This window comes from Pleurodeles waltl, chromosome 5 (assembly GCF_031143425.1).
Source record: "Pleurodeles waltl isolate 20211129_DDA chromosome 5, aPleWal1.hap1.20221129, whole genome shotgun sequence".
Classification (NCBI taxonomy): Eukaryota; Metazoa; Chordata; class Amphibia; order Caudata; family Salamandridae; genus Pleurodeles; species Pleurodeles waltl.
In genome coordinates this window covers 517260613-517288079 of record NC_090444.1, presented here as the reverse complement: position 1 = coordinate 517288079, position 27467 = coordinate 517260613, and the positions used below count along the sequence as shown (strand labels likewise).

Below are 27467 nucleotides of genomic sequence, written 5' to 3'. Positions count from 1 at the left end.
GAAACACAACATTGTTCTCTTGACCTTGATACTTATGGAAGAATCCTTCCGTGAACCACTCCAAAACGCAATCTTTTCCGAAGAAGAAAGAACCCAACGATCTTTTCAGCGCAACAGATCTCCGAAAGTATCTCAAGAATTCTTCTGATCAGAACCTGGAGAAATAAAAGTATATAATAATACCTCTCAAAGGCAAACAATCATAGTCAATATTTAAACATCTCTCCAACAAAACAAGGGAGGGTATAATGCTTTTATATAACAATTATACAATTGATTATAACCTTCAAATAAAATACTGGGTGGGATAATCCTCGCCTCCGTGTCCTTAATAGAATTGAAAATTCTTGTCGCGTAAGCTAGAATTTTTTTTATTCTATGTCAGGACCGGAGGCTCGGATTATGCTCTTTTAAAGCTGATTAATAACAATAGATGCAACATCAACCACAGGTTTAAAGTAAAACTTACGAAATGTGTTCTCAGAAGACCAGTCAGCTGTCTTCATAATATCTTGTAAACTAGAACCCAGATTAAATGATTTGGAAGCCATAGCTCCTCTCACTGAGTGAGCCCCAAACTGTTCCGTATTAATTCCTGCTTCATTCATTAACCATTTAACCCACCTTGCTAATGTGGCAGAAGCTACTGGTCTAAATGGCTTTTGAATAGAAATTAACAATTGACCATTCATATTCTGTCTGAACTCTTCCGTGACCAACTCATAATCCTTCAAACATTGAACTACACATAACTTAGTATTATTCGGATACCAAGGATAGGATACCGACCTGCAATTAGTTTTAGTCCTCTTGGAGATGGAAAAGGAAACACCTTCAGGAGAATATACTCTACCGGATAAGTCTAAGGCTTTAACATCAGAAACTCGTTTACAAGAAATCAAGCAAAGAAACATAGTTAATTTTGCCGAAAGTTGCTTGCGCGATAAAAACTTATTACTAGGCCAAGTATTAATGAATTTTAAAACCACGTTTACATCCCATAGCATGCTATATTTGGACTGAGGCGGATTAGCAAACCTAATACCTCTCAGTAACTTACAGACTAGTGGATGTTCACCAACCGGTTTACCATCAATAGGGATATGACCAGCCGAAATGGCTGACCTGAAGTTGTTAATAGTTCTATATGCCAGACCAGTGGAGGCTAGACTCGCTAAAAAGTTAACCACTAAATCAATACTTGACTCCACGGGATTGATATCTCTTCCATTACACCAACTATTCCATCTGCGCCAAGCAGAAGCATATCTCTTGTGGGTGCTGGAAGCCCAGGCTTGTTTAATAAAGTCCTTAGCTTGTTGCGAAATGCCTGGGGTTTCCCAGTTTTTCCTGAAACCATCCATGCCATCAACGTAAGAGTCCCCGATGATACCAGAGGATGTTGAAGGCCCTCCGGACTCAACAATAAGTCCCGACGAGGAAGAATGAGCAACGGTAGCGCACAAGCTAGTTGAAGCGCAATAGGGAACCAGGGTTGAGACCTCCACAGCGGGGTCACTAGTATCAGGTCTGCTTCCTGTCTCCGAATCTGAGACAGTACCCTGGGAATCAATAGAAATGGAGGGAAGGCATACTCCCGAAATGGAGACCAATCCTGTAGAAATGCATCCGTCACTAAGGCCAACTGATCCGGTCTCCAGCTGAAGAATTTCTGGATCTGGGAATTGAGGCGAGAGACGAAAAGATCCACCTCGCAAGGGCCCCATATCTGAACTATTTGTTGAAACATTTTCTGATCCAATCTCCAATCGCTGGCATCCCTCAGATACCTGGAGTTCCAGTCCGCCACCGTGTTCTGGGCTCCTGGTAAATACTCCGCTACAATCACCAACCTGTGTTGTAGACAATAATGCCAGAATTCCTTGGCTATCTCCGCTAGAATCTTAGATTTCGTACCCCCTAACTTGTTGACGTATCTTACTGCTGACACATTGTCCATCCTTAACAGGATGCAACAATCCGTCTTGAGGGGGATAAACTCCTTATCGCAAATGAACCAGCTAGCAGCTCTAAACAATTGATGTGGAGGGATTGCTCTGTTGGAGATCAACGAGCCCCTGTCACTACCGATCCGCAGCGGGCTCCCCAACCCCACTGACTGGCATCGGATTCTATCACTACTTCCGGATTGGACCCGAAGATGGCTCTGCCATTCCAGGCTTCCATGTGATGCAACCACCATTGAATCTCCTCTCTTACTTCCCTGGTCAACGGAATTAAGGTTGAGTAACTCCAACCTTGACTCACATATTTGGGCCCGTATTTATACTCCGTTTGCGCCGAAATTGCGTCGTTTTTTTCGACGCAAATTCGGCGCAAAACTAACGCCATATTTATACTTTGGCGTTAGACGCGTCTAGCGCCAAAGTATGAAGAAAGAGCGTCATTTTTTTGCGTGAACGCCTTCCTTGCGTTAATGAGATGCAAGGAAGGCGTTCCCGTCTAAAAAAATGACGGCGACGCAAATGCGTCGTATTTATACTCCCGGGCAAAAATCACGCCCGGGAGGTGGCGGGTCAAAAAAACCCGCATTTGCGCCTGAATTTAACGCCTGGGTCAGGGTAGGCGTTAAGGGATCTGTGGGCTCAGAATGAGCCCACAGGTGCCCTCCCCTGCCCCCAGGGACATCCCCTGCCACCCCTGCCCACCCCAGGAGGACACCCAAGGATGGAGGGACCCATCCCAGTGAAGTACAGGTAAGTTCAGGTAAGTATAATTATTATTATTTTTTTTTTTTTTGTGGCATAGGGGGGCCTTATTTGTGCCCCCCTACATGCCACTATGCCCAATGACCATGCCCAGGGGACACAAGTCCCCTGGGCATGGCCATTGGGCAAGGGGGCATGACTCCTGTCTTTACTAAGACAGGAGTCATGAAATGGCGTCTGGGCGTCGAAAAAATGGCGCAAATCGGGTTAAGACGATTTTTTAGCGTCAACCTGACTTGCGCCATTTTAAGACGCCCTAACGTCATTTTTTCCCAACGCCGGCGCTGCCTGGTCTACGTGGTTTTTTTCCACGCACACCAGGCAGCACCGGTCTGATTGCGCCGTCTAACGCCATTCCATAAATACGGCGCCCGCATGGCGCTTCAGAATGCCGTTAGACGGCCCAAAAGTTTTTGACGCTAAACTGCGTTAGCGCAGTTTAGCGTCAAAAAGTATAAATATGGGCCTTGATCTTTAATCTCTGTAGAGCCCGATAATGAAGAGGGGCTGGGAAGATTGCCTGAATGGACGACGCCAGTAGACCCACCAGTCGAGCAATACTTCTTAATGAAATATCCGGACTTGTTAGAGCTGACCTCAACTCCCTCTTTATATTGCGAATCTTCAGAGAAGGGAGAATCAATTGCGCTTGTATCGAATCTATCTTGAATCCCAGAAACTCTATTACCTGAGTTGGGCTCAACAATGACTTCTGTGCATTGATAAGGAATCCCAAATCCTGTAATAGATTGATTGTCCAGTTCAGATGTCTCTGTACTGTAGTTGGGTTCTGGGCCATTAACAGGATGTCGTCCAGATATATTATCAACCGAACCCCTTTGGTTCTCAGAAACTCCACAACTGGTTTCAACAACTTCGTGAAGCACCATGGTGCTGAGGATAGACCGAAAAGGAGGGCTGTAAACTCTAGGCATTGATCCCTCCAATGGAACTGAAGGAATCTCCTGTGTGGTGGAAAAATTGGAATTGAAAGATAGGCGTCCTTCAGGTCCAATCGCACCATCCAGTCCCCTTCTATTAAGATGTCTCTTAACATGTGGATTCCCTCCATTTTGAAGTGTCTGTACACTAGCCAGGAATTGAAGTCTTTCAAGTTCAAAACCAGACGGTGACCACCCCCTTTTTTGTCCATGACAAATATGGGGCTGCAAAATCCTTCTGGGTGAAGCGTTGACAATACTACCGCACCTTTGTCTAATAATGCTTGCACTTCTTTGTCTATAAAAGTCTGATTTTCTAGGGAAAAATTCATTTGCATCGGGGGGTATAACTGGTGCGGGGTACTGAGAAACTCTAGATGAAAATCTGAAATCGTCTGAAGTATCCAAGGATCCCCAGAAACCTTTCTCCAATTGTGAGCGCACAGTCCCACTCTCCCTCCAAGAAGAACCTGAGAAGGGTTTAGAAGTCTTACCAGAGTAGGAGGCGTCCTGGATCGCTCCTTGTTGCTCCCTGCGATGTCCTCTGCGGAACCTGGGTCTACCACCTCTGTTCCGGGTAGGGTAGAAGGTGTTATCTGACTGGTCGCTGGTCCAGTTACCACGACCTCTCGGGTAATATCCTTGGGGACTGTTAAAGGAGCCCCCAGCCAGACATTCGTCCACCATAACATCCGACCCTGACAAAAAGGCCTCTTCTATATACCTTTTTTAGGGACAACTGCGCTTTATCAAGCGTAGAAAAAGTAGAGCAAAACTTTGCCAGTTCCTTAATAAAGGAAGATCCAAACAGGAGGCCATCAGCGGCAGGTCCAGCCTCTGAGACTGTGAGATCCACCAACTTTGGGTCCATGCGCATAAGAATGGACTTCCTGCGCTCAGCTGATATAGCGCAATTAGTGTTGCCAAGTTGGCCAATCGCGCGTTGCGCCCAACCTAATAGGACATCCGTGTTCTACGGAGTACCTGACTTTTTAGAACTAGCAGCTAAATCTAGAATCTTAGTAAGTGGTCCTGACATATCAAGAAGCTTGTCCTGGCAAGAGCGCCATGACCTGTCCAAGCTTTCGCTCCAGGGCCGAACATGCCATTCTCCGCAGGCTGGTGGGCTGCTTTTACAGCACTAGTTTCCAAAGGCCTAATCTGGTTGTGGGGTGGGGCTGGTTGAACAAATGTACCAGGACGGATTCTGGTTTCCAGTCCAGGTCTGTTTTACTCTTAACTGCTGCAAAAGTCTACTCCTCTCTTTCTCTCCGATTCTCGCCTCCACCATCCACGAGCAATTTATTTCATAGTTGGCTCTCATATTCCCTCAGCGCCAAGAAGCTCCGGGAATAAAATGTAATGTAACAAACCATTTCATTTCCCCTCTTTGGAGTTATCTGAGAAATCTATAACATTGTAGGCAATACATTCGAAATTGAAAAATCATAATTCAAATGTATTTTATTCAATGAAGTAAAAAGGCATACAATCAGATATTGCGATACAAGTAAACGGAAGTCATTCAATACAATAATGTCGAACAGATGATAGACAAGTTTCATGGAGGATATTGTGAGATATCACGCTTTCAAGACTGCGGTGCTATTGAACAATGTGTATACTCCTCGTGGAAGCGAGAACATCACTCTATAAATGAAAGCGAGGTAATCACTATGAATCCAGGGCAATGTATACGTTCCACCCGTATAGTATATCTAACAGCATGAATAATTGAAAAATCATATTTTAAAATGCTGTGAGACTGGTTTACAAAGTTGAGCCTGGGCCGCTTTTCGTCCCCAGCCTGGTCCTAAATAGAGGCACATACTTCTCTTGAGCGTGTCTCACAGGCTAGCCGATTCGGACTGCTGATTTCCGCGATATTACCACAAAAACTGCCGCAGCAAGCACAAATTTGTTCCATGTATTACAAAATACCTATGCCGATCAAAAGTGCCCGCATTTGTAAATGTGAGCCACATGTTGCTACATGCTAATGGAGGCCATTTTTTTTCGGTGCCGGGACTATTTTCTGCCCCATCCGACCCTGGAAGAGTTTCAAGAGGCAGTAAGACGTTCCTGTGGTGACAGTGGCGTAGCGTGGGTTGACAGCACCCGGGGCAAGGCAAGTAATTTGCGCCCCCTAACCCGTGGATTTTAGCACTCGCGAGTGCGAGCGCGCCCCCCCCCCCCCCCCCCCCCCCCAGATGTTGCGCCCGGTGCGGCCGGCCCCCCCTGCACCCCCCACGCTACGCCACTGTTTGGTGAGGCATGTTTCAAACTATGTCCAAACTATGTCTGTGCGCAGCTTTTCTGAAGCTGTTCTCACAATTGTTGGAGATACTTGGCAGGTGTCCAGCTCTTCCCTCACTGCCGTCATAGATAAAGGAGGCCTCAGCACAGTGTAGGCTTTTATTGCCAGCGCCTTTCTCAGTGGCATCTAGGCCTCTGTTGCTGCAAGTTTGTGCAAAGTTCTGCAGCGAGCAAACACCGACAAACTGCTCTGCTAGAGCTAACAGTTAACCCGTTCCCTGCCAAGCACGGCGACTGTGAGGCAGAATCTGCCTCTTCACTTGATGTTTACATTCACTATAGTCCAGTCTGACGGATTACAGTCAATCAGGCACATTCTTGCAATAGTGTAGTTTTAATGAGATTTCTGTAAATATTAATTTGGACTTTTTCAAGGTTTTTCAAGGAACAATTTTTATTTCATAGCAGCTTTAAATTCAGTAAAATTTATGCTTTACCCTCTACCATTACTTTGAGTTTAGCAAGACAAAGATTTTCATATTTCGCTTTCCTGTCACAAAATTTAAATGTGCACTGGATAAAAAAAATTCTAGCTTACGCGACAAGAATTTTCAATTCTATTAAGGACACGGAGGCGAGGATTATGCTGTCTCTTTCTTTACTCAAATTTTCACAGCAGCCAATTACAACATATGAAATGAAAAAACTACATTTCCCAATAACCCATAATATCCTGTCACGAGCTCCAATCACCCAATGTGACCTCCGTCCATAAGAGTCCTGAACCTAAACGTCACATCCTCTTTCTTTGTATCACAGATAATCTTACAACAACTTGAACTCGAAATGTCTCCAAACACGAAGAAACACAACATTGTTCTCTTGACCTTGATACTTATGGAAGAATCCTTCCGTGAACCACTCCAAAACGCAATCTTTTCCGAAGAAGAAAGAACCCAACGATCTTTTCAGCGCAACAGATCTCCGAAAGTATCTCAAGAATTCTTCTGATCAGAACCTGGAGAAATAAAAGTATATAATAATACCTCTCAAAGGCAAACAATCATAGTCAATATTTAAACATCTCTCCAACAAAACAAGGGAGGGTATAATGCTTTTATATAACAATTATACAATTGATTATAACTTTCAAATAAAATACTGGGTGGGATAATCCTCGCCTCCGTGTCCTTAATAGAATTGAAAATTCTTGTCGCGTAAGCTAGAATTTTTTTTATTCTATGTCAGGACCGGAGGCTCGGATTATGCTCTTTTAAAGCTGATTAATAACAATAGATGCAACATCAACCACAGGTTTAAAGTAAAACTTACGAAATGTGTTCTCAGAAGACCAGTCAGCTGTCTTCATAATATCTTGTAAACTAGAACCCAGATTAAATGATTTGGAAGCCATAGCTCCTCTCACTGAGTGAGCCCCAAACTGTTCCGTATTAATTCCTGCTTCATTCATTAACCATTTAACCCACCTTGCTAATGTGGCAGAAGCTACTGGTCTAAATGGCTTTTGAATAGAAATTAACAATTGACCATTCATATTCTGTCTGAACTCTTCCGTGACCAACTCATAATCCTTCAAACATTGAACTACACATAACTTAGTATTATTCGGATACCAAGGATAGGATACCGACCTGCAATTAGTTTTAGTCCTCTTGGAGATGGAAAAGGAAACACCTTCAGGAGAATATACTCTACCGGATAAGTCTAAGGCTTTAACATCAGAAACTCGTTTACAAGAAATCAAGCAAAGAAACATAGTTAATTTTGCCGAAAGTTGCTTGCGCGATAAAAACTTATTACTAGGCCAAGTATTAATGAATTTTAAAACCACGTTTACATCCCATAGCATGCTATATTTGGACTGAGGCGGATTAGCAAACCTAATACCTCTCAGTAACTTACAGACTAGTGGATGTTCACCAACCGGTTTACCATCAATAGGGATATGACCAGCCGAAATGGCTGACCTGAAGTTGTTAATAGTTCTATATGCCAGACCAGTGGAGGCTAGACTCGCTAAAAAGTTAACCACTAAATCAATACTTGACTCCACGGGATTGATATCTCTTCCATTACACCAACTATTCCATCTGCGCCAAGCAGAAGCATATCTCTTGTGGGTGCTGGAAGCCCAGGCTTGTTTAATAAAGTCCTTAGCTTGTTGCGAAATGCCTGGGGTTTCCCAGTTTTTCCTGAAACCATCCATGCCATCAACGTAAGAGTCCCCGATGATACCAGAGGATGTTGAAGGCCCTCCGGACTCAACAATAAGTCCCGACGAGGAAGAATGAGCAACGGTAGCGCACAAGCTAGTTGAAGCGCAATAGGGAACCAGGGTTGAGACCTCCACAGCGGGGTCACTAGTATCAGGTCTGCTTCCTGTCTCCGAATCTGAGACAGTACCCTGGGAATCAATAGAAATGGAGGGAAGGCATACTCCCGAAATGGAGACCAATCCTGTAGAAATGCATCCGTCACTAAGGCCAACTGATCCGGTCTCCAGCTGAAGAATTTCTGGATCTGGGAATTGAGGCGAGAGACGAAAAGATCCACCTCGCAAGGGCCCCATATCTGAACTATTTGTTGAAACATTTTCTGATCCAATCTCCAATCGCTGGCATCCCTCAGATACCTGGAGTTCCAGTCCGCCACCGTGTTCTGGGCTCCTGGTAAATACTCCGCTACAATCACCAACCTGTGTTGTAGACAATAATGCCAGAATTCCTTGGCTATCTCCGCTAGAATCTTAGATTTCGTACCCCCTAACTTGTTGACGTATCTTACTGCTGATACATTGTCCATCCTTAACAGGATGCAACAATCCGTCTTGAGGGGGATAAACTCCTTATCGCAAATGAACCAGCTAGCAGCTCTAAACAATTGATGTGGAGGGATTGCTCTGTTGGAGATCAACGAGCCCCTGTCACTACCGATCCGCAGCGGGCTCCCCAACCCCACTGACTGGCATCGGATTCTATCACTACTTCCGGATTGGACCCGAAGATGGCTCTGCCATTCCAGGCTTCCATGTGATGCAACCACCATTGAATCTCCTCTCTTACTTCCCTGGTCAACGGAATTAAGGTTGAGTAACTCCAACCTTGACTCACATATTTGGGCCCGTATTTATACTCCGTTTGCGCCGAAATTGCGTCGTTTTTTTCGACGCAAATTCGGCGCAAAACTAACGCCATATTTATACTTTGGCGTTAGACGCGTCTAGCGCCAAAGTATGAAGAAAGAGCGTCATTTTTTTGCGTGAACGCCTTCCTTGCGTTAATGAGATGCAAGGAAGGCGTTCCCGTCTAAAAAAATGACGGTGACGCAAATGCGTCGTATTTATACTCCCGGGCAAAAATCACGCCCGGGAGGTGGCGGGTCAAAAAAACCCGCATTTGCGCCTGAATTTAACGCCTGGGTCAGGGTAGGCGTTAAGGGATCTGTGGGCTCAGAATGAGCCCACAGGTGCCCTCCCCTGCCCCCAGGGACATCCCCTGCCACCCCTGCCCACCCCAGGAGGACACCCAAGGATGGAGGGACCCATCCCAGTGAAGTACAGGTAAGTTCAGGTAAGTATAATTATTATTTTTTTTTTTTTTTTTTGTGGCATAGGGGGGCCTTATTTGTGCCCCCCTACATGCCACTATGCCCAATGACCATGCCCAGGGGACACAAGTCCCCTGGGCATGGCCATTGGGCAAGGGGGCATAACTCCTGTCTTTACTAAGACAGGAGTCATGAAATGGCGTCTGGGCGTCGAAAAAATGGCGCAAATCGGGTTAAGACGATTTTTTAGCGTCAACCTGACTTGCGCCATTTTAAGACGCCCTAACGTCATTTTTTCCCAACGCCGGCGCTGCCTGGTCTACGTGGTTTTTTTCCACGCACACCAGGCAGCGCCGGTCTGATTGCGCCGTCTAACGCCATTCCATAAATACGGCGCCCGCATGGCGCTTCAGAATGGCGTTAGACGGCGCAACATTTTTTGACGCTAAACTGCGTTAGCGCAGTTTAGCGTCAAAAAGTATAAATATGGGCCTTGATCTTTAATCTCTGTAGAGCCCGATAATGAAGAGGGGCTGGGAAGATTGCCTGAATGGACGACGCCAGTAGACCCACCAGTCGAGCAATACTTCTTAATGAAATATCCGGACTTGTTAGAGCTGACCTCAACTCCCTCTTTATATTGCGAATCTTCAGAGAAGGGAGAATCAATTGCGCTTGTATCGAATCTATCTCGAATCCCAGAAACTCTATTACCTGAGTTGGGCTCAACAATGACTTCTGTGCATTGATAAGGAATCCCAAATCCTGTAATAGATTGATTGTCCAGTTCAGATGTCTCTGTACTGTAGTTGGGTTCTGGGCCATTAACAGGATGTCGTCCAGATATATTATCAACCGAACCCCTTTGGTTCTCAGAAACTCCACAACTGGTTTCAACAACTTCGTGAAGCACCATGGTGCTGAGGATAGACCGAAAGGGAGGGCTGTAAACTCTAGGCATTGATCCCTCCAATGGAACTGAAGGAATCTCCTGTGTGGTGGAAAAATTGGAATTGAAAGATAGGCGTCCTTCAGGTCCAATCGCACCATCCAGTCCCCTTCTATTAAGATGTCTCTTAACATGTGGATTCCCTCCATTTTGAAGTGTCTGTACACTAGCCAGGAATTGAAGTCTTTCAAGTTCAAAACCAGACGGTGACCACCCCCTTTTTTGTCCATGACAAATATGGGGCTGCAAAATCCTTCTGGGTGAAGCGTTGACAATACTACCGCACCTTTGTCTAATAATGCTTGCACTTCTTTGTCTATAAAAGTCTGATTTTCTAGGGAAAAATTCATTTGCATCGGGGGGTATAACTGGTGCGGGGTACTGAGAAACTCTAGATGAAAATCTGAAATCGTCTGAAGTATCCAAGGATCCCCAGAAACCTTTCTCCAATTGTGAGCGCACAGTCCCACTCTCCCTCCAAGAAGAACCTGAGAAGGGTTTAGAAGTCTTACCAGAGTAGGAGGCGTCCTGGATCGCTCCTTGTTGCTCCCTGCGATGTCCTCTGCGGAACCTGGGTCTACCACCTCTGTTCCGGGTAGGGTAGAAGGTGTTATCTGACTGGTCGCTGGTCCAGTTACCACGACCTCTCGGGTAATATCCTTGGGGACTGTTAAAGGAGCCCCCAGCCAGACATTCGTCCACCATAACATCCGACCCTGACAAAAAGGCCTCTTCTATATACCTTTTTTAGGGACAACTGCGCTTTATCAAGCGTAGAAAAAGTAGAGCAAAACTTTGCCAGTTCCTTAATAAAGGAAGATCCAAACAGGAGGCCATCAGCGGCAGGTCCAGCCTCTGAGACTGTGAGATCCACCAACTTTGGGTCCATGCGCATAAGAATGGACTTCCTGCGCTCAGCTGATATAGCGCAATTAGTGTTGCCAAGTTGGCCAATCGCGCGTTGCGCCCAACCTAATAGGACATCCGTGTTCTACGGAGTACCTGACTTTTTAGAACTAGCAGCTAAATCTAGAATCTTAGTAAGTGGTCCTGACATATCAAGAAGCTTGTCCTGGCAAGAGCGCCATGACCTGTCCAAACCTTTCTTCGGATCTTTAGAGAACTTTTTTAAGAAGGTAACCATGGTCGGGTCCACCTCTGGTGTGTCGGCAACGTTGTTATCTAAATCAGGTCTGGGGCATTCAGTCTTAAGGCGAGTGCGAACCACTTTATCATAGCCTTTTCTCAGATTATCGTGCACATACTGAGCCACCTCTCAAGACGGAAGCCAATTAGAGGATCTGGGATGTATTATTTCAGAGGGGTCGAAGTCCAGCAGTTGCGACGAGGGGCGTTTCTTAGCTTTCTTGCTAGGAGCTGGCGATTGGTCATTTGAACCCAGATCGGAGGAATCCCCAGTAGAGGAAGAATTATCTAAGTTACTATAATTGTGTTCGTCAATACGTCTTTTGCGTAGTTTAGCAAATGCTTCCTCATGTACATCCCCCTGGTCATCCTCATTAATGATATTTTTTGTTTTGGCCTTAGAATTAGAGGCTTTTTGAGGGTTGACCCCATCGGGGCTACCCGAGGATGAACCTGGGACCCAGCCTTGAGAGTGAGCGGAATCTAGAAATTGCCCCGAGAAGGGTCCTAAAGCTCTCTCCAAGGCATCATTCACTGACTGCTGCACTCTGGAATCGAGTGCTTCAACCAAATTAATCTCTATCTGGTCAGTCGTATCTTCAGGATAGTACTCTGTTTCCTCCTCATTCCATTGAGCCATTATGAATATTAATATTTATTTCTAATACAAGGGGGTGTGATAAAACCCCTTAACAGGCAAAAATAATTCACAATACTGAATTTAAGTATAATTGGTGGAGGGAGCCGCCTGTTTTCACACTCTAGGCAGAGCCTAATTAGATTTTACGACCCAGCAGGTCACTGGCTGGGCGTCAGGGACACACTTCTCCAGTCTGTTTCCCTCGGTAAAATAATTGCCCGAGGCGCGCTGCAATCTACGAGCCGATCTGAAGAGGAACGCTTCAGAAATGGATCGGCTCGTAAAATGCGCGCGTCTGGCAAAACCAGATACCACCACTGAAGACAGACTGCACGCAGCGCGCGCAGTGTTCCCGCTCCACTCCCCGGCGAAAATACAGGTTTTTACAATAAAATGCTGGATTATTTAAATAAACGAGCGCGCGAAATCGCGACGCTAATCAAATGTAAATAAACACTTATACATGCAATATTCGATAGTAAAAACATGAGAGTAGAATAAAATGGCACTTATCTGCTGCGAAGCAGCAAAGAAAGAGGATGTGACGTTTAGGTTCAGGACTCTTATGGACAGAGGTCACGTTGGGTGATTGGAGCTCGTGACAGGATATTATGGGTTATTGGGAAATGTAGTTTTTTCATTTCATATGTTGTAATTGGCTGCTGTGAAAATTTGAGTTAAAAAAGAGACAGCATAATCCGAGCCTCCGGTCCTGACATAGAATTATATACCGATCACGTGGTGCACAGCTCCCCCCACCTTGTGGCCCAAGGCGCTCATTGAACGTCGGTGCACAGCTCCCCCTTCCCTCCCCCCCTGTGGCCCAAGGCGCTCATTGAACGTCGGTGCACAGCTCCCCCCCCCCCCCTTGTGGCCCAAGGCGCTCATTGAACGTCGGAATGGGATTTACAGGACCGTTTTTACCTCACCCGGAATTATGAACGTGGTACAGGCACAGTTCCACCTGCCAGCCCCAGGTGGACTGTGTGTGCCTGGTAACTAGCCCGGTAATGTCTGAAACACGCAGAAAGAGGGGCAGTAATTCCACACCCTGCTTGTTCTTTTCCAAGCCGGTGCATAAACTGGTTTGCACGGTAACTGAGCGCAAAGTGTAATTTTAGGTGCTGATTTGCCACCCCCGTTAAAGTTAGACTTGTGTTTGTGCCCTAAATAGCGCATGCGCAATTTGTAGAACTAATGCAATGTCGGAGGGGAGTTTCATCTCTGTATTCTGTGGGGTGATGACACTCTTAGTCAATCGGCCTAATGCAACGTATATTTTCTTGTATTCATGGCTGTGGAACGGAACATAAAAAGACTAGTACACTCATTTTGCGGTGCATTATAAATGTATGCCTTTCATAAACAATTCAAACATAGACGACCATAAATATTTTGAGGAACAGTATAAATTGGAAATGTCCTTGCGTGATTGTGAGCCGTGAAAGCACAAGGCAGCAACTCTGCTTGTTCGAAGAAGGAATAGTTGCTCCCATTACAACAATGTCAGAAGAGCAAATTTCACTGCCAACACGTGTTTTGCCCCTTCTCAGGCCCGTGTGCCCTGGAGATTATATGTACGTTCAGAAATCTAGGCCCAGCACTGGCGGGTAATGTTCACACTAGTATCACAGCAATCATGCTCTTAAGTTTTAAACTGGGGGAGTAACTAAATTAGTGCAAAACAAGGGACGTGAACAGAAGCCAAACTGTAAGAGATTGGGGTTTTAGTTGAGAGGGGTGAGATCCTCTTCAAATAATAATCACAATCCTTGCCAGGATGAACCACAAAAGTCACTAAATAAATCTGTGAATAACCCTCTGGTAGCTTGGCACAAAGCAGTTAGGCTTAATTTGGAGGCAAAGTGTAAAGCATTTTAGGAACACTCAAACAGCCATAAAATGAAAACACAACACGAGAAAATAATTGTGGGGTGATGAGAACATTTTGTATTTTTTTTAATTAATTTTATTCGATTTTCAATACAAAGAAGAAACTACATGGCTCCACATTTTCTGAGAGAATTCACATCATAGCGGAGAAATGGCCCTAGAAAGTACAACATAGCATACTAAAAGTAAGAAGTACATGCCTCACACAGTATTCACAGACATCAGGAGGACGGCGCAGCAAGTGTAAACCAACAGCAAACAAGAACCGCTAGGGAAACTGTTGGGAAGGACGGCAAGGCACCTCCGATGGTATGTCATGGGAGCTTGAATTACAGGGAGCGGGGGTCACAGGACGTTGGTGGAGGGGAGTGAATGTGTAAATGCATATGAGGCAATGTCAAGGGACCTGCGCAACTACCAAAAGCGCTGCGGCTGAATATGATGGTGTGAAGAACTTTGTTCTCGTAACTGGAGACACCTCGCACAGCAGTAGTGGTGGGCAGCAGCGTCTTGCCTCTGTGGGGCAGGCGGTGCACAGGGGCCACAGCAGGTTCAGTAGCTGCCAGCCCCGGCGGGAACAGCCCCCTGGGGTGAATGCTACAACGGGAGAGTGTCATCGTGTTCGGCACAGAAAGTCTCAAGGACATCCCAGCTCATCCACTGCGGGCATTTTCGAAGCCCGCAAACTTCTTTGCAACAGAGCAGCGCGCTCTCGGCCCGTGCCCGTGCAATGCATCCCCACCTCCATGAGTCAAAGTTAGGAGGTATGGGCACCTCCCAAAGCTGCGTCACAGAGCGAATCGCGAGCATGAACGCCAAGCCGAGGAAAAGAGAAAGGGCGTTGTCGGTCGTGGGCCTCATGAAGAGGCCACAAGACACATACACCCAAACTATGGTGGTCGGTCTCCTCCAGAGACTTCCCTAAGTTGGTTCGTAACCCCAGCCCAACAGTTGCTGAGGTTCGGGCATGACCAGATCATGTGGTCGGGCTCCAAAGTGGTGGCAGCGAGGGCACAAGGAGCAGTGCTCAATTTGTAAATAAAAACGTCCCAGTGCTCAAAGCCCTCCTCTGAAACACGCAGCTGCTGCAATTAAATATGCGAGCACGGAATACTGAGGCAGCGTAATCCTGAAGCCATCTCGGGCCTCCTCAATCCATTTACAGCCACTCTCTGCCCCTTCAGCTCACTCTTGCAGCTTTCTGGTTTCTCCCTTTGTGACGCTTTTTAGTTTTTCTGTTCCTCCGTCCATATGTGTCTTTTGCTCGCAGTAAATGCTTGAGGCAGAAAACTAAGCGCTGGCACTCAAAAATAAGTGCTGGTGTTCCACACCGGAAACAACAAGCACAAATTAAGCACTGATAAGGAGTTGGCTCCCGGAAAGCAAGTTTATTTTCTCTGGGGTCATATAGGCCATATGTAACGCATAAAATCGTATTAGCTTCAGACGGCCATTCCTGATCACTGTAAAGGGGTAGGTAAGAACCAGTTTACATTATGCATTGTAGAGCACTTCCCCAGCTCTGTCTCCCATGTGACAAGCAATGAGGCACGAGGTGCCAGCGTATGTGATACTACTGCAGAGGCAATCCATCTAATAAAATGAGGGGCATTGCCCAGTGAAATAGAGCATCTGAAGCTTGTCAGCGTTGGTGGTTCGGTGGCAGTAATCTGCCAGTAGCGACACAGCACATGCAAAATAGATAATATTTAAAAAAATAAAAATAACACCAAAACGACAAGAATTCAATTGGTAGAACCGGAGTTATGAGTCTTTTTACATTTTTAGGTAAAAATAGTGCCAACCGGTGCACAGTGCTAAGTGTGGGTATCCGGTTGAGCTGAATCGGGACAAAGTCTTAAGTTCAGGCTGATTGCGATGGAGCGCATGCTGGATACAGGACCAATTGCGTCCTTTGATGCAAAGAAGGTGCAGGGTGATTCTATGTGGCTATGTGTCATCCTGCATCATGCTGTGGTGGATCTGGGGAGACTTTCAGGGAGTGGTGCGGCTCAGCATCGTTGTGCATCATGCTGCATTGGGTCCGGTAAAGCGGCTGGTAAGTAGCTATGCGATACTGTGATGCCAATTGAATCCGTTGAAACTGCTGATCAGGAGCTGTGAGGAGCCGCGATGTGAGGCCCTACGTCAGTCACACTGTGTCAGTCTGCATCAAATCCGGTGAAATCTTCAGTTAAGCAAGGATAAGTACAATTTGATTCCACCCAAAGGCCAGGACCCTGAGGACAGCACTTGGGTGGCCAGGACTCACTTCCACAGAGGCCAGCAGAGGAGAGCAGGTCAGGTCCAATTAGGTATGGTCATCTGGAAAGCAGGAAAGGCATCTGGAAGCTTGTTGTTTCCCTGTAGCTCAAACAGGAAGTCAGCCATCTAAGCCTTGAAGTCACTTCTGTGTTCTGGGGTCTAAGCAACCAGATCCACTCTTACTTCTTCAGGCAACAGGGCAGTCTTAATTTGTCTAACTCTAAAACTGGCTCTGGCCATTTCTCCTGCTTGCCCTGAGTATGGTTCAACTTGTCTAGTTAAATAAAGGGCAGGCAGAGCAAGGTGTGAGTTCCATTTGCCAACGACCTGACCTCCCTTCAGGCACTCTGAAAATGAGGATGTTGTAGGTCTGGGATTTATTTTGCAACCATCTCTTACATGTGGATCTTCAACGTAATCTTTATGGACACCACATGGCTCCTTGAATAAGGAGAGAACTGTTGGACTAATCATTGTTGTGTTTTGTTTATTGTTGTTTAGATTTTAAGTGAACGCTGGATGTGAGACACTAACCAGAAGGTTTTGAAATGTTTACTTTGGTCGATGGATAAAAATGACTGCTGCAATTTGAACAGTTGTCCTAGTTGGTGGGATGGGGTAAGATGCTTCGATTAAAAAGCAATTAAATTGCATGCTCAATGATTGATTTATTGCATCATTGATGGAAGTCATATGTGTATTTTTTCCTACAATTTGACCACTCCTTTTTAAGACATGACCTCCTAGAGGAAGCACGAAGCAGGGGTAGATGTACCGGATAGCTGGGTTAACACTACAAGGTAGTAGACTTTTAAAATCAATCAGCACCCAATGCTATCCCAAAGGAGCCCATTCTTATGACTTATGACTCTAGGAGGGTTCCTGCTTAGATTGCCAAAACTACAATAAGATTTACATATGTGTTGATTTGACAGTGAGGATTAAAAAAATTTGTAGGTCCTGACAAATTGGCAACAGATCTTTAGACTACCAGAGCGAGAAACATGTTGACCAGACTTTTTGGGTAGGTAGTGTAGGAAATAACCCACACACGACCTCGCTTTATGTTAGTACCTAGAATAGGGATACCGGACACATAACAGACCAAGGTGGAGGGGGACTGGGTCATTATATCCAACTTCCCCTACCCTCTCTTTTGTTTTTAATCTTGACAGGGGCTCCCTTTTGTAATGAAGGTTTGTCCTTTGGATTTCCCTAGCCAATTTTAACCTTCTTTTTTTACTCCAATCCCACACTCTTGCATACATCTCTGGCAAATATTTCAATAAGTTCTCTGGCAACGAGCCCCCTTGAGGGGGCCGTCAGGCATTGCAGTGCCGGCCTGATGTGGAGCATGGCCCGGTGATGAAGCATGGCACCGGGTGGTGAGTGAGGTCTCTTGTCCCAAGCACAAAGTGCTTGCAGGTACTGGCTGACCCCTCCCCTAATTGGTAGTGAGGATCCGCCTTACCTTTGGAACTGTGCATTCTTTTGATTTTTGCGTGATTGGGGAGAATGATGCACAGGACCATATAAATCTCACAGATATTTGCCCCCCTTTCTCATTTTCTGTTACTCCTGTTAGGTTGCCTGAGGGGAATCCGGGGTGCGATACGGGGAAGGAACAGAAGTGTTCTGGCTATCCTGGAACTCAACCAGTCCATTTTGCATGATAGTGCCAAAGAAGTATGGTGGAGCGGAGAGAACAGTGAGGTCATTCTGCATTAAAAGAGACTTGTCCAACCGGTCAATCTATAGGTAATGAGGGTCAATATTTACTCATAAGGAGTTGAAGCTATAGCCAATTGTAATTATTAAAATGCAGAGTTATTCATAATGCCCCATGACAATGGAGGGGAGGGGAGCCATCTCCTGTTTAGAATTAAAACTGTATGGAAGTTATTCTTGCCTTGAGAACAGATTGAGCTATCTACCAATATTGTAATCTTTGGATAAAGTGAGGAATATAGTCCGGCTGATGAGAAAAGCCAGTTGTGGAGAATGTAACCATATTGAGTGTCTGAAGAAGAATGGGGCAGCTGTGAGGGTTGGGTGACCACACAACCAGTGTGGTATTACCTGCATTAAGGGGAGGGTGGTGGAATTGGAGAAGGGTGTTTTGCACCAAAAAATTAAGTTAGGCTGGTTATAGTAAAATAAGATGACTAACCAGCCTAGCGTCATTTCTTGACCCAAAATAATCCATACCACATGACTCCTGCCTTATAAATGACAAAAGTCATGCCCACCACTCCAATGGCCAGCACAGGGGACAAGGTTCCCCTGGGAATGGCTATTGCACCCAGTGTCATGTATGGGGGCCCATTTCAGGATCCCCAATGGCACTTTAAAAAAATGTAACATACTTAACCTCTACTTACCTATATTAACGTTGGATGGGATCCTCCAACCAGTGGTGTCCCTCTGGTGTGGGTGGGGGTGTTCCTGTGGCTTGGGGAGGGCACCTGTGGGCTCTTTCCATTGTGTTTCACCATGGAAATGGGTCCACTAGTACCCTAACGCCTGCCTTAACTCAGGCGTTAAATAATGGCGCTAAGCAGGCTTAGTGCCATTATTTAGTCCCACCTCCCTCCCGTGCACCATTTTTGCACGGGAGGATAAATAAGGCGCTAGGGCCTTAGTGTCATTTTTTGTACAGGAAAGCCTACTATGCATCCTATTGACGCAAGGTAGGTTCAGGCATCCAAAAAAATGACTTTAACTTCAATATTTTGGCACTAGGCTTGTCTAGCGCCAAAATATAAATATGGAGTTAAGTTTGAGCTGAATTAGCGTAAAAAAATGACGCTAATTCAGCACAAACAGAGTATAAATCTGGGCCATAATTGTTTATACACTGTAGATACCACCCAGGCTCATGTTGGGTTTAAAGGCCAGCCCTGTTACTTCTACGCTAAAGCATTTCAGGACAGTGTACACGCAAAAGGCCACAAGAGGTTGAGAGAAGCCATAGTCACAGCACTTCCGAGTACTAAACTATTTGCCACTGCAGTTTCTCAAGGCACACCCTGGGCGTGTCCTAATAATTACAATACACACCACACCTGGCGTGCCCACGTCCTTAGGTATCCCTGAAAGTTTCATATAAGCAGATGTGTAATGGAATCAGTATTCCTAGGAGGGAGAAGCGTTCCCTGAAAGAGGGAACGCCCGTGCTGAGGAGTCACACAAAATGTTAATTCGTCATTGAAAGAGCTGCAGCTTTAAGCCACTCGCCTTTCCAGAATATCTACTGGATGCTCCATGAAGAAAGTTCTCTAAAACTGATGGAGGTAGTCTGCACACTATTTCTTTTATGAAATGGAAAGATATGCCTTTGTGGCGATGCCTACCTGGAGAAAAACATTACACAACAGCCATGCTGTATTATTACTTAACTACAGATATAATGGTGCCAGTTACTTACCAGTAATCTTCATTACTCCAATTTCCTTTCCTCATTCCAGTGCTCACAATTATTAGTTGGCACCATGTAAGCAAAAAGCTTTCCCCCAGCCCCTCTCCTGAGCACTCCTGTACCCAACAGACTTCACCTCTTACCTGAAGCCATAGCGGAGGAAAAGGCGCCTAACTAGTCCTGTTTCTCTTGTCTGCTTCATGCAAACAGGTGCTTTGTGCCCTGGCTGGGACCGGTTTGTGGATCTCACCTTTTCCATTTCTTGGCCCTTAAACAGTGGTGCTTGCTTGTAAGTAACCACATTTCTTTATTTTTTAGTTTTATATTTAAAAATGTTTTTGTGGCCTTCAGTAAGTATTGTGGAGAAAGAAGTCTCACCCTGGGCCTGGTCTCTTGCCTTGCATATCTCTTAAACTTGCTATGAGTGGGCTGGTGGTATTTTTCCAGTCTATCCTGTTATTTAGATGTTTGGTTGAAGCCCAACGATATGTTAAATGGAGCATGGGACACTCCTGAGGCAATCATTACAGCCTACTTCCCTTCCTGTCTTGTCCTTTGTTAAGAGAGCCGCATATTGGAAGCTGAGAATTTCAGGCCTGACTAATAAACGTTTACATTGTAAAACAAGCATTTGCAATGCAATAGGTCTCGCATTTGCTCTAGTTAGAGCAATTAGCGTTGTAAACTACTAACCGGATTTTGCCACATAACTTAAAAATCAAAAGTAAAACAGTTTCACATAAGCGAGCCGATTCACAGCGCCACAGCAGCCATGAGCATCAGCGATAAGGAGAGACACAAAAGGAAAAAGAAGTTCGCTCGCAGTCAAACTTATTGGCAAAAGTGCAATTAGCCATGTAACAGGGGCGACAGCCAAGGCGGTAACAAAACCTCCCCAAGGAGGGACAAACGTAAACCATTTAATAATGTAATCAATGGGTTTTTAAAGGGCAGGCCCACGAACGAGTGATAGTGATGGGCGTGAGACAGGGGTTGTTAAAAGTCCAGATACATACCAACAAGTCGGAAAAGCAGCGCAAGTGCGCTGCTATGCTCGATCTAAAAAAATAAATTTGCGCTACCAGAAGGAGCAAGAAACAATGGAACGCTGACTCGCTGCTATTTGTAATTTCTCAACCATTCAGATCGTACTTACAATTAGTTACAGTTTTCAAGGCCTTGTTTATTTGTATGGATATTTGTGAGAGCTATTTTCGCACATTTCTATGTGTTTTGGGCACATTCTTATTTTGCAGTGGGTGTGTCGCCGTTTTGACTGCCTGCAGCCTTTGTACATATTATAATTTCCTGGAATTTTGAAGAATAATCAAGTTTGGATTACAGTACAGAGAACTCTCTACTAATTTGCAGAGTCATAAGTGATAACCACACCACATGGTTTCTAAAGGACAATAGTAATTGTTTTAGGTTGAGTGTGCAAGCGTTCTGACGTGTTGTAATCTATCTGTGGGATTTTAACCACACCCACTGCACGTCCATCACTATCACTCATTCATGGGCTTCCCTTTCAAAAATCCTTTGCTATCGTTTGTAAATGTTTTAGGTTTGTCTCTCCTTGGGGCAGTTTTGTTACTGCCTTGGCCATCGACCCTGTTACATGGATAGTTGCATGTTTGCAGATACGTTTGACTCCAAGAAAACTTCTTTTTCCTTTTGTGTCTCTCCTTCGTGCTCACAGTGGCCGTGGCACTTTGAATTGGCTTGCTTATGTCAACTGCTTTACTTTTCATTTTCAATTTATGTGGCAAGAAAAGTCCAATTAGGAATGTACAACACTAATAACTCTAACTCGAGCAAACGTGAGACCCATTGCACTGAAAATGCTTGTTCTATATTTTCAGTGAGAGAACTACATCTAAGTTTAGAGGAGAAGGGGCTGAGTTAGAGAACTTGTTACGTACGATTTTGTATTGATCTGTTGCAAGGTTCTTCACTAAAATTATATTGTTTCTTACAGACTTCCATAGTTGTCTGTGAGGAAGTGTGACAAGACTCACATCAGTGTTTTCTCTCTCTCTTCCCCTTACATTTTCTTCTCTGCAGGGGCCTCTGTGATCCTTCAATGACTGCCAACCATGGACTGCTCTAGGAAGCAACAAGACTCCAAGTCCATTTATACAATAACATAAAAATAAAATAAGAAGTGTAGCATGATGGAGTTTCTAACCTAAAAGAACATTTCAAGGGGCAAGAACAAATGGCAAAGAGGAAGATACCTCTCCAAGGGATACAGCATTCAGGGAATCTTCATCAGCAAAGCATCTGTTCAGCAAGGCATCTGCAAGCATCAGGAACGTGTCTCTGACCAAAAAAGGACTGCTCTCTGCTTCTGCTCTCAGCAACGTACTGATCTGAGCAAAGTTTGAAAATCCAACGCTATATTAATCTACATGAAATGTTCCGATTTGTCAATAGTGTCAGTTCACATTATGCTGAAGGGACATCATCCAATTAAAATCGATCATCAGACTTCAGGTGCATCAGTTCGACATTTTCCTAAGTATGTCACGGGAACATTTACTTTCCTTGTGACTCCAAACAGGTGTAAACATTTGTATACGATCTAGGTCCATGTTCCTACATTACAAAACTTCGAGGGACAAATGGGTACGGTTCTTCTACAGTTAAACAATAGATCTCTTTGTGGTTTGCTTGCAGGTCAGCAGGGGAACTTTGTTGGGAGGTCCTGGTGGTTTCTGAAGTCCCTTGACTGTGGCTTCCTCCTGCCCTTCTTTCAGTCAAGAGGGGACTGTCCTTCTTGGTGTCCTACGTTATGTAACCAGTACCTGGGGCTTTTGCACGGATTGGCCACTGGAGGGTGCAGTGCCACCAAGCTTAGCACACTTGCAGGGTTTGTCCTCATGGTCTTTTGGGTGGAGTTTGGTCCAGCTGCAGCATCTGGTTTCTTGGTCAGCAGCGGGTCAGTGAAGTGGCCTTCATTGGGTTGTTGGTCTTGGGTTGCAGGAGAGTGATGCCTTCACTCTGGAGGGAGATCATTGGTGATTTTTAAAGAGTGGAGGGCCTCTGGAAGTTTGTAGAGTCTGTCCAACATCCAAGCAACCACACAGTGACAATTCCTGAGTCCTGGGTGTAGCAGGCAGGGTTTCCCAACTTTTCATGGTGCAGCAGGACGTCAGTACCTGAGCCTTGGGTCTTCTTTGTTGCTGGTCTTCCTTTGTCCTTGGAATCTGATTTCTTGTTCTAGGGCTGCTCACTAAATACTGTATTTAGTGGGCCTTTAGGGGAATACCTGGTAGTGACCAATGGGTCATCTACCTTAGGGTGCTACACCCACTAAGTGACCACTTCCTAGGGGCAGAGGTCACTTCCCTACACCCAATTGGCTATTTTCCTTCCATGCAAGATGGAGGAAAATGAAATGGATGGGTCACCTCGCATGCAACACTGTAGGGGTGGTACAAGCTGGGGATGACCACTCATCCTGTCCTTTGTGTAGTTTCATGTTGTTGCTCCCGCCAAACGTGGAGGTGTGCAATGGGGGCGGCCATCTGCTTCTAGCAGCAGGCTTGAGCTCAAGTTTCAAGGGCGGGAAGCCCTTTGAAGCTCGCTAGCAGGGCAGTGCACATTCCTGCAGGAGGGGGTGTTTGCACCTCCACCCAGGAAGGGCTTTGTTCTGGAACCCAGAGAGCAGGATCTCTCACCACAGGATTCTAGTATCTTGTCTGTTGGTTGCAGGCTGTTTGTGACCAGTCAGCAACCATGCCAGGTTAGTTAGCTTTTGTAGGGGGCACCTCAAAGGTGACCCCTTGGTACATTTTGTAATAAACCCAATATTGGTACCATTTTGGATTTATCATTCTGAGTTGTTTGATACCAACCAATCCAGGGTTCAGAGTAACCATCATGTGGCTGTGAAACTCGAACTGACCAGTGGCCAGCACATGTATTAAAATGGCTGCTCTGTTCACTTACTATGTCCCAGGTTTGGCAAGGACACTGTAGGGGCATATTGCTCAGGCATCTATGCCCACACAAACAATATAGTGCACCCTGCTTTAGTGCTGGAAGGCCCGCCAAAAGGGTGACTTACCTATGATTCACGCAGTGTGCAGTGGACAGGGCACACAAACTATGTGCTATGTTGAGTTTGACTTTTAGGATTGTATCAGAACACCCAGCCTGCAATGGCAGTGCTGGGTGCTTCTGGATGCATGGCCCTAGAGGGTTTCACAATTGGTGCTGCTGCCCTCAGAGGTCTACCCTTAGTATCCCATTCTCTGGGTACCTAAGTACCATTTACTAGGGACTTATAGTGGCAGCTAAAGGTGTTGTCATTTTTGCCAATAAATCACAAAGGTTTTAGGGAAAAAGATCTGGCCCAGGGAACCTGGGTAGCAGGGGCCCTGGATACTAACAACTTTGAGACTACATCAAATATCAGGCAAAATGTGGGGGCCAACCATAACAAAAGAGGCCTTTTCTCACAATTCCCTGTTTGGCAGAAGATGGCATCAGCTTTGTTTCCAGGACCATATGTTAACATAATCAAATTGAAGAGTCCAACGTGCATGCTTTGCATTTGGGGCACATCATGCTGGCTAGATACAATAGTTTTTATGGTCATTCCATAGTGTTATCTTATGACATCCCCCTTTAAATGATGTCTCTAATGTGAGGCAGCCTCTTTCCATCAAGGTTGACAAATAATAAGCAGTGGAGTGAAGTTCCTTAGTATCTAAGGTATGTTGTGAGGGAACTGCTTCAATTGCAACAGAAAAGGATCTGTTTGACCAGTAAAGGATGTCTGTCATCTGGGTGTCCTAAGATAGAAGCAGAGGTGAAAACAGTTTTAAGTCTAGCAGATGCTTGTTCCTGTTGGCTCCCCACACAAATTTCACTCCTTTCTGGGTCAACTGAACTACAGGCTGTATGATGACAGAAATGTTCTGACTAAACTGTCTGCAGAAACTGGCAAATCAAGTGCATCTCTGTACTGCTTTCACCCCGAATAGGCTGAGCAGGATGTTCCCGTGAATGGACAAAAATTGTTGGAGACAGTGTGGCATAGTGGGACACAATGTGCATATCTGGCAGAAGTACTCGGTACAGAGCCCCTACAGGACAGAAGGTGGTGGAGCTTCCTTCCTATACCACAAGACTAGGGGGTAGTAGTTTTAGGTTTAAGAGCCAAAGGAAAGGGGGGCTGCCGAACAACAACTGTGTGAGGATATCCAGATGCTCCTAGCAGCCAAACAAGAGATAGCGCTGAAGTAGAAAAATATGGCACTTCCACCTGTACATTTTTAGTCTAGGAGGCTAAGGTTAAGTATGGCTCTGGAAATGTTTACAGCTGATACCACAAATAAGAGAACCAAATTGTGTGCAGCATAGAAACCTGTTAAAAACTCATATGCCATCGCTATCCCACTGTAGAACCTTTCTAACGCTTACCTTGTATTGGGACCTGGGACACTAAAAAGACACATAAGCGTTGCAAGACCATAGAGCAGTGGTTCCCAACCTGTGGTCCGGGGACCCCTGGGGGTCCACGAAGCCTCTTCACGGGGTCAGGGACTGTTTAGAAAATTAAATAATATTAACAAATATGGGGCCAGATGTAGGTAGGTTTCCTTTTGTGAGGTGCAAATTGCGAGTCCCAGCGACTCGCAATTTGCACCTCGCAAAAGGAAATGCAGAAAGGTGTCTCAGACACCTTCTGCAACTCGCTATGGGGTCGCAAAGACCCACCTCATAATTATTTATGAGGTGGGTCGCAGTTTGCGACCCCATAGCGAGTCTAGACACTCACGGGGATGGTGGCCTGCTGGAGACAGCAGACCACCATGTCCGTGACTGCTTTTCAATAAAGCAGTTTTTTTTCTCTCTCTTTGCAGCCCGTTTTCCTTAAAGGAAAACGAGCTGCAAATAGAAAAAATACCGAAACCTTTTAGTTTCGTTTTTTTTCAGAGCAGGCAGTGGTCCATAGGACCACTGCCTGCTCTGAAAAGATATTATTGTGAGCATTCACAAAGGGGAAGAGGTCCCATGGGACCCCTTCCCGTTTGCGAATGAGTTACCATCCACTTCAAGTGGATGGTAACTGCGAGTTGATTTGTGACCGCTTTCGCGGTCACAAATCAACTCTACATCGCGGTGCAACTCGCAAATAGGAAGGGAACACCCCTTCCTATTTGCGAGTCTGAAACACATTTTGCGAGTCGGTACCGACTCGCAATATGTGTTTCTGCATCGCATGAGGGCATTTGCACCTCGCAAACGGCGTTTTTTGCCGTTTGCGAGGCGCTAATGCCTTCCTACATCTGGCCCTAGGTCCCCAGCTTTCAGTAATGACTCATTGGGGGGTCCCCAGATTCCAATAATGATTCAGTGGGGGTCCACAGAAGTCAAAATGTTGGGAACCACTGCCATAGAGAAAAGAACACAAGCTGTGTGATACAAATGTCTAATAGGATGCTATGAATGTGGGGATATGTGATCACTCCCACCTCCATTCCCCCTTTGGAGTGGTGGGGGTTCCGGCTGCCTAATGAAGCTATTCAACTTCACTAGCACTGCATTGCACGTGCAAATAACAGAGCACTGTGCTGTATTTTGTGAACTGTTTTAAAAACCATTACAGTGTTCTTGGAAAAAAAGAGGATATGACTTGCCTCAACCCGTCCCTCGTGGCATGCACAAGATGCTTCAAGGCTTAGGTGGTTAAGGATCATAAAAATATTTTAAAAACACAAAACATTATCTCATTACACAAAGGTACAACTACACAAATAGTAGTAAAAAATGAAAAAATAAACGCTAAAGTTAAAATATAATATCTAATATGATAAAAAAAAAAAAACATAATTTTCAACACATCAACATACTTTATTGCTTTATCTGAAAATAGCTTCAAATTCAAGAAGGGATTTGGACTGAAAAGCTACCAATTCCATTGCTGGGGGGTAGCAAGAAAAGTGACTTGCTTCACTATTTCCAGCCAATTACAGCTTACACCTGCCACTGGTGGGCGTTTCATTGGTTCTGTTTGTTGTTTGTACAATAGGATTTTATGGGGCAGATTTATGAAAAATGGCGCTGCACCTAGTGCAGCACCACTTTTCTTGCGCCCCTTAGCGCACCACTAACGCCACCATGTGTGCACCGTATTTAATATACGTCGCACCACGGGGATAGTTAGGAAACTAGCGTCAGAATTTTTGACACTAGTTCAGTGCTCTTAAGGATTAGCGTCAAACATTCTGATGCAAATCCTGCAAAGCACCCAGAGGTCAATTGAAACCAATGGGAGCCTCCTTTTAATGCCTGCTTTTTGAGCAGGCGTTAAAAGTGCCAAAAAGATGACGCTAAGAAATCTCTTAGATTTCCTAGTGCCATTTTTTCGCCCTCCACCCCAACGGGGACCGCGCCCTTTGCATACATTATGCCTGGTGAACGCATAATGTAGCACAAAGTATTACAAAGTGGCGCAAAGCGTGCTTGTAAATTTGGTGCATCGATTTTGGCCTCGTTGGGCCACATTAGCATTAAAAAAAAAAAGACGATAATATGGCGCAAGGAGGCACTAGGGGCTTTTAAATCTGATTTATATATCTTTTATGGTTTTGTTTTTTTGATTCAGTGCAGTAGTATCATGAACCTTCCAGATTCATCCCACAAGTAC

The 27467-nt window shown here is 45.2% G+C and overlaps 1 long non-coding RNA gene across 1 annotated transcript in view; it reads left to right on the top strand.

Annotated features, from left to right (window-relative positions):
• LOC138297279 (uncharacterized) overlaps nucleotides 1-22281 on the top strand; it is a 36115-nt gene extending 13834 nt beyond the window's left edge. Inside the window, exon 3 of the long non-coding RNA XR_011203995.1 lies at nucleotides 21869-22281. This is a non-coding gene — a long non-coding RNA (uncharacterized lncRNA). The remainder of the gene's footprint in view (nucleotides 1-21868) is intronic.
• Nucleotides 22282-27467: the final 5186 nt, after the last annotated feature.